Source organism: Herpailurus yagouaroundi, unplaced genomic scaffold (genome assembly GCF_014898765.1).
Source record: "Herpailurus yagouaroundi ecotype Mexico unplaced genomic scaffold, PumYag 77, whole genome shotgun sequence".
Lineage (NCBI taxonomy): Eukaryota > Metazoa > Chordata > Mammalia > Carnivora > Felidae > Herpailurus > Herpailurus yagouaroundi.
The window spans coordinates 36,516,879-36,525,255 of record NW_024412388.1 but is presented as its reverse complement, the minus strand read 5'-3'; the positions used below and the strand labels follow the sequence as shown (position 1 = coordinate 36,525,255).

Here is an 8,377-nt window from a genome sequence, read left to right as displayed (position 1 = left end):
CCTCCCCCGTTCATGCTCTGTCTCTCTCTGTCCCCAAAATAAATAAATGTTGGAAAAAAAAAATTTAAAGAAACATTTTAGACAAAGAAGTACAAAAAATTATATAACAAAGAGATGACTGTACTCACCACTGGCTTGAGAACAGTTGGGTCCCTGTGACTTGCTTTCAAAATTTATTAGGTCTCACTCCCCTAAGTCCCCACCTAACTATTCTGAGTATTTTATCTTTGCCATATGTCTTTATATTTTCTTACATATATATTCATAAATAACTAGTATTGTTTTATGTTTTTCAATTATATATTTAAAAATCTGCTGACTTGAACATCATAACTGGGAGTTTCACCCATGTGGATATTTTTCACTTTCACACATTACTTCACTCTATAAATTTATTTTGTCACTTATTTATAATATTTATTTATCCATTCTTCAGGAAACAAAATTAATTTTCTTTGCATGTTTTTCTTCTCCATCAGAACAATTCTCCTATAAATAGCCTGTCCTTGTTTCCTCATGCACATTATAAAAAGTTTCTTGAAGTATATAGATGTGGAACTGCTAAGTCATAAAGTACCAAAACTTACTACCAAAAATGATTATACCAATTTATCCTCCCCCTCTAACAATTCCCAGACCTATCTCCCAAATTCCTGACACTTCCAATCAGTTGCCTACTCAACACCTCAAATCCAACATGTCCCAAACTGAGCTCATTTTTTCCACAAAAACTGATTCCAACCACAGCCTTTCCCCATCTTAGATGATGGTATTTCTATTCTTCTGGTTGTTTAAGCCGAAACCCTAACCATCTGGACTCCTCTGTTTTTCACATACACATCACATCCATCAGGAATTCTTAATAGCTCTAGCTTTAAAATATATATCCAGAATACAATGAGTTTTCAGATATATCTCCACAGACATACAAACTTAGAATCTCTTAAAAACCTTGGATTTAGTCCTGTTTTAGATATTGGAATGGGGGGTGAGTATTAAAGTAAACAGCATAGGGGCACCTGGGTGGCTCAGTCAGTTAAACGTCCGATTTCAGCTCAGGTCATGATCTGACAGTTTGTGGGTTCAAGTCCCGCATCAGGCTCTGTGCTGACAGTTTAACAGCCTGGAGCCTGCTTCGGATTCTGTGTCTCCCTCTCTCTCTGCCCCTCCCCTACTTGCGCTCTGTCTCTCTCTGTCTCTCAAAAATAAATACAAATGTTAAAAAAAATAAGATAAATAGCATATACTTGTTATATTATGTAACAATATAGAACACTCTCAAAAAAGACCGGGGCAGCAACAAAACATACTAAATACATTAAAATTTCTGCAACAAAATATATGATAGCTATGATAAGTGTGTGAAAACTTCATCTAAAGAGTCTCAGTTCAATTTTGTCACGTGAAGAGTTAAAGTCAGGAAAAAACCTCTAGGTTTCTGCTATTGCCAATCTAAGCTACTATGGTCTCTCCCTGGCCTTTCAATCATCTCCTAACTGGTACTCCATTCCTGCTTCTACCCTTACTCTATAGTCTATTTTCAATGTAACAGGGTCCCTTTTAAAGGCCAGTTAGGTCAGGGCACCTGGGTGGCTCAGTTGGTTAAGCATCTGACTCTTTTATTTATTTTTTTTTTTCTGAGAGAGAGAGCAAGAGCGAGCAAGTGAGCGAGGGGCAGAGACAGAAGGAAAGAGAATCCTACAAGAAGCAGAGAGAGGAGGGAGAGAAAATCCCTTGCAGGCTCCACACTGTCAGTTGTCAGTTCAGAGCCCAAAGTCGGGCTTGAGCTCACCAGAAGATGGGCTCAAATTTACCTGATGCAGGGCTCAAATTCATGAACCCTGGGATCATGACCTGAACCAAAGTGGGATGCTTAACTGACTGAGCCACCCAGGTGTCCCAGCATCTGACTTTTGATTTCGGTTCAGGTCATGATCTCACGGTTCGTGAGATGGAGACCCCACCTCAGGCTCTGCTGACATGGAGCCTGCTTGGGATCCTCTCTCTCCCTGCCCCTCCCCTTACACTCTCGCACTGTCCCTCAAAACAAATAAATAAACTTAAATACATATATACATACATACATGTCAGACCATAACGCTCCTGCTCAAAACCCTCAAATGGCTCCCCAATTTACTCAAGAGTAAAAATCAAAATCCACATAAGACCTAGAAGTGACCCGCCACCCCTCCCCAGTATCTCTGTCCCTTACACTTTGATCCAGACATACAGGACTCTATTATCCATTAAATACATCAGGCATTCCTCTACCTTAAGGTCTTACTCTAAACCACACATTCTGCCTATAATGCTCCTCTTTCCCCCAAATATTTCTTTGACTAATTCCCTAACAGCCTTCAAAAATCTTGGTTCAAGTTTACCTGAGTATGAAACCTACTACCCTGATAGCCCTACATAGTATTACCACTTACTTTACACCCCATCACCCTCTTACTCTGCTATAACTTTTTAATTTATCACCAATACACTTTCAATACACTTATCACTTGTAACATGCTATGTAATTTAATTATGTTTATTGCTTATTTTCTATCCTCCCCCGACTAGAATCTAAGCTTCATGAAAGCAAGGATCCTAGTATGTTTTATTTACTAATGCATCTCAATGACTTAGTACAGTAATTGGCATAGAGCAGATGCTCAAAAAATAATTGTTGAACACATACTCTCCAATACCTGGTGTTTTTAGACTTTTAGTTTTACTAATTTAATGGCTGTGATGATAGTATGGTTTTTAATTTTTTTAAAACCCACAATCTTGAGATCAAGAGTCACATGTTCCACTGACTCAGCCAGCCAGGCAACCCTGATCTTAGTATGGTTTTAACTGGCATTTCCTATAATTATGGGTAAAATTAAGCAATGTTTTATATGTTTATCAACCACTAGGGTTACCTCAACTGTGAGCTAGCTATTTATACCCCGGCCCATTTTTCTATTAGGTTTTCTGTCTTTTTTCTTACTGAATTATAGGATATATTCTGGATAGTAATTATTTGTAAGTTAAATTCATTGTAAATGTTTTCTCAGTCTTATTTTTTTACTTCTATTTTTAATGGAGTCACCAAAAGATTTAATTTTTATGTAATCAAGTTTATCAATCTTTCCTTATCTTTTTTTGTATGCAAGAACTGCATCTCTGACAAAAGACACATGAATATATTTACTTAGAATTTTCTTCTAAAAGATTCATAGGTTTGCTTTTCACATGAAGTTTGTTAATATACCTGGAACTTATTTTTACATATGAAAGAAGATAGAAATCCTATTACATTTTTTTCTAAACATATGACTGATTATCTCAGGTCATTTGTTAAATGATGTTGCAATGTCAGTTTTGTCATATATTAAGTTTTCATAAATGCAGGACTGTCTTTCTTGACTATATTCTGTTCCACTGTACTATCAGCCTCTGTGCCATACCATACTGTTTAATTGGTATAGCTTGACAATAAATTTTAATACTTGTAATGCAAGTCCACTCACATTGTTATTATTCTTAAAAGTTATGGGAGGTAATCTTGAGGCTTTGTTCTTCCATATAAATTTTAGAGTCAACTTGTAGATAAAAACTTTGACAGTGCACTCAATTGAGAGTTGATCTGGGGATAACGGATATACAATACAGACAACTACTATATAAGAACATAGTATACCTATCTATTTATCTCCTTTTTTAAATGTTATTTATTTTGAGAGAGAGCAAGTGAGTAGGAGATGGGCAGAGAGAGAGAAGGAGACAGAGAATCCCAAGCAGGCTCTGTGCTGTCAGTGCAGAACGTGACATGAGACTCAATTCACAAACCATGAGATCATGACCTAAGCCAAAATCAAGAGTTGGATGCTTAATTGACTAAGCCACCCAGGAGCCCCTATTTAGGTTTCCTTTAATATGTTTTAATAAAGTTTGATAATTTGTCAAGTAAGGATTATACAAATATTTTTGTTAGATTTATTTCTAAGTACCTTATATTTTCTTGTTGCCATTACAGCCTATTTTTTAAAAATCTCATTTACTAGGGTTCTTGGGTGGCTCAGTTGGTTAAATGTCTGACTCTTGATCTCAGCTCAGGTCATGATCTCACAGTTCATGAGATCGAGCCCCATATCAGATCTGCACTGACAGTGCTAAGCCTGCTTGGGATTCTCTCTCTCTCTCTCTCTCTCTCTCTCTCTCTCTGGCCCTCCCCTATCCACACTTTCTCTCCCTCTATCCAAAATAAACTTTAAAAAAATCATCTCATTTACCAAGAGTTGTATTTCATCACACTAGTAACACCATTTTCCTCCAGGTATGGTATGAAAATTTTCAAACATAGAAAACAGAAAAATTTAAAGACCTGTACATCAAACATTCATATACCTACAACCCAGATTGTTAAGATTTTGCAGTACAGGCATGCCTTGTTTTATGGCACCTTGCTTTCTTGCTCTTCATAGATATTGCTTTTTCCTTTTTTTTTTTCCCCAACAAATTGAAGGTTTGCGGCAATCCTGCATCAAGCAAGTATATGAGCACCACTTTTCCAACAGCATTTGCTTACTTCATGTGTTTCTCTCACACTTTGGTAATTCTCACAAAATTCCAAACTTTTACGTTGTTATTATATTTGCTATGGTGATCTGTGATCAGCAATCTTTGAAGTTACTATTGTAATTGTTTTGGATACCACAAACCTTCCCCATAGACGATGGCAAACTTAACTGATAAATGTTATGTGTGTTCCAACTGCTCCCCTGACTGGCTGTTCCCCTCAGCTCTCTTTCTCTCCTCCAGCCTCCCTACAATATTGAAATTAGGCCAGTTAATAACCCCACAATGGCCTCTATGTGTTCAAATGAAAGAAAGAGCTACACTTCTCTTGCTTTAAATCAAAAGGTAGAAATGATTAAAGTTAGTGAGGATGGCATTTCACAAGTCAAAATAGGCCAAAGACTGGCCTCCTGCACCAAACAGCCAAGTTGTGAATGCAAAGAAAAAAAAGACTTGAAGGAAACTTAAAATGCCAATCCAGTGAACACATGAATGCTAAAAAAGCAGAACAGCCTTATTGCTGATATGAAGAAAGTTTGAGTGGTCTGGATAGAAGATCCAAATTTTATTTCCAGTTTTCCATCATGGATTAGATTTGCCTGCTCCAGAACTTCTTATGAAAGGAACAAGTATGGGGGTGCCTGGGTGGCTGTCAGTTAAGTGTCCGACTTCAGCTCAGGTCACGATCTCATGGTTTGTGAGTTTGAGCCCCATATTGCAGAGCCCACTTTGGAACCTTTGTCTCCCTCTCTTTCTGCCCCTCCCCCTACTTACATGTGCACACACTCACATGCTTTCTCTCTCAAAAAATATAGGTAAACATTAAAAAAAAAAAGAAACAAGTATGAATCTTTTTATATAAAACTTCTTTCACTCAGCATGTGGATGAATTTAGAAATAAAGCCACATGTTGCATATAACAGTAACAATATCCAATCATATGAATATACCACAGTTTATTTCTCTTTTCTCCTACTAATGGACATTTGGGTTATTTCCAGTTTTGAGCTATTAACATTCCTGTACAAGTCTTTTAATAGGTCTATGTTTCATCTGTCTTGGGTAAATACCTTAACAGAAGAGTAGAAATGCTGGGTTATAGGATAGGTGTATATTTAGTCATATAAGAAACTACCAGATCTCTTTCTGAAGTGATTGTAACAAGTTACACTCCCATTAACAATGTAGGAGAATTTTAGTTGCCCCACCTTCTAGCTAATATAGTAATAATAATAACTAATAATACAAGAATAGCTCTACATTTACCCCAAGAATTCTAATTGCTCCACATTCATGCCAATATATGCTATCATTTTAAATTTTAGCAGTTCTAGTAACTGTGCAGTCGTATCCTATTGTTTTAATTTGCATTTTCAAGATGACTAATGATGTTGAGCATTTATCTTTTCATGTGCTTATTAGCCATCAGTACATATTCTTTTATGAAGTATCTAAAATATTTTGCCCCTTTTATAATTGAGCTATCTTTTCACTACTGAGTTGTAAAGAATTCTTCATATATTCTAGACACAAGTCCTTTATTAGTTGTTTGATGAATATTTTCCCCCAGTCTGTGGCTTGCCTAACTGAAGTCATTAGTGGTATCTTTGGATGAGCACAAAGTTTTTAATTTTGATGGTCAATATTTTTTTGTGGTTAATGCTTTCAGTATCTTGCCTATGAAAACTTTGCCTATGCCAAGAAGACAAATATATTTTCCTATATTTTATATCTAGATGCTTTATGGTTTTTAGCCTGTATGTTTAGGTCTGTGGTCCATTTTGAATTAATTTGGGGGTATTATGCAAGACAGGGCTATGGTTCATTCTTTTCCCATATAGATATCCACTTATTCCAGCACCATTTATTAAAAACTCCATCTTTTCCCCAATAGATTGCTTTGGCACCTTTGATGACAATCAAATTAAAATAGAATGGGCTATTTGGGGGCTCTCTACTGTATCCTACTGATCTATTTTTTTCATCCTATGCCAGCTATACTTTCTTGATTCTGCAGCTTTGTATTAAGTATCGAAGTCAGATCATGTACAGTCCTTTAACTTTGTTCTTCAAGAATGCTTTGGATATTCTAAACTGCTTGCATTTCCATAAAAATGTTAGAATAAAATTAATTTGTACAAAAATGTCTGCTGTGATTATAGTCCAATTTGGAAGAACTGAGATCTTCATACTGAGTCTTCCAGGGCGCCTGGGTGGCTCAGTGGGTTAAGCGTCCGACTTCAGCTCAGGTCATGATCTCACAGTTCGTGGGTTTGAGCCCCACATCAGGCTCTGTGCTGACAGCTCAGAGCCTGGAGCCTGCCTCGGATTCCGTGTCTCCTTCTCTCTCTGCCCTTCCCCTGCTCCCTCACTCTCGTTCTCTCTCTCTCTCAAAAATAAACATTAAAAAAATTATAAAAAATTTTAAAAAATATTGAGTCTTCCAACCCATGAACATAAAATTTCTCCACTTACTTACATCTACTTTAATTATTCTAAGCAATGTTTTGTACTTTTCAGCAAAAAGGTCTTCTTTTTCTAAACTTATTCCTAAGTCGATATGTTGAGGCTATTGCAAATAAAATTTTTATTTCATTTTCTAATTGCTTGCTTCTAGTATAGGAACACAATCAATTTTTATATATTTACTGTTGTATCCTACAACTTTGCTAAATTCATTATTAGTTGTAACTACTGTTTTGTAGATTCCTTAGGATTTCTCTGTATAAACAATCATGTTCTCTATGAATAAGAGAGTTTTACTTCTTTCCACTTTCTTTTTTTTTAATGTTTATTTTTTTTTTATTTATATATGAAATTTATTGTCAAATTGGTTTCCATACAACACCCAGTGCTCATCCCAAAAGGTGTACTCCTCAATACCCATCACCCACCCTCTCCTCCCTCCCACCCCCCATCAACCCTCAGTTTGCTCTCAGTTCTCAACAGTCTCTTATGCTTTGGCTCTCTCCCACTCTAACCTCTTTTTTTTTTTTTTTTTCTTCCCCTCCCCCATGGGTTCCTGTTAAGTTTCTCAGGATCCACATAAGAGTGAAACCATATGGTATCTGTCTTTCTCTGGATGGCTTATTTCACTTAGCATCACACTCTCCAGTTCCATCCACGTTGCTACAAAAGGCCATATTTCATTTTTTCTCATTGCCACGTAGTATTCCATAGTGTATATAAACCACAATTTCTTTATCCATTCATCAGTTGATGGACATTTAGGCTCTTTCCATAATTTGGCTATTGTTGAGAGTGCTGCTATGAACATTGGGGTACAAGTGCGCCTATGCATCAGTACTCCTGTGTCCCTTGGATAAATTCCTAGCAGTGCTATTGCTGGGTCATAGGGTAGGTCTATTTTTAATTTTCTGAGGAACCTCCACACTGCTTTCCAGAGTGGCTGCACCAATTTGCATTCCCACCAACAGTGCAAGAGGGTTCCCGTTTCTCCACATCCTCTCCAGCATCTATAGTCTCCTGATTTGTTCATTTTGGCCACTCTGACTGGCGTGAGGTGATATCTGAGTGTGGTTTTGATTTGTATTTCCCTGATAAGGAGCGACGCTGAACATCTTTTCATGTGCCTGTTGGCCATCCGGATGTCTTCTTTAGAGAAGTGTCTATTCATGTTTTCTGCCCATTTCTTCACTGGGTTATTTGCTTTTCGGGTGTGGAGTTTGGTGAGCTCTTTATAGATTTTGGATACTAGCCCTTTGTCCGATATGTCATTTGCAAATATCTTTTCCCATTCCGTTGGTTGCCTTTTAGTTTTGTTGGTTGTTTCCTTTGCTGTGCAGAAGCTTTTTATCTTCAT

At 36.9% G+C, this 8,377-nt stretch overlaps 1 protein-coding gene across 10 annotated transcripts in view; it reads right to left on the bottom strand.

Moving 5' to 3' along the window:
* Positions 1–8,377, bottom strand: part of MAST2 (microtubule associated serine/threonine kinase 2) — a 221,376-nt gene that overhangs the window by 127,372 nt on the left and 85,627 nt on the right. The window lies entirely within an intron of this gene.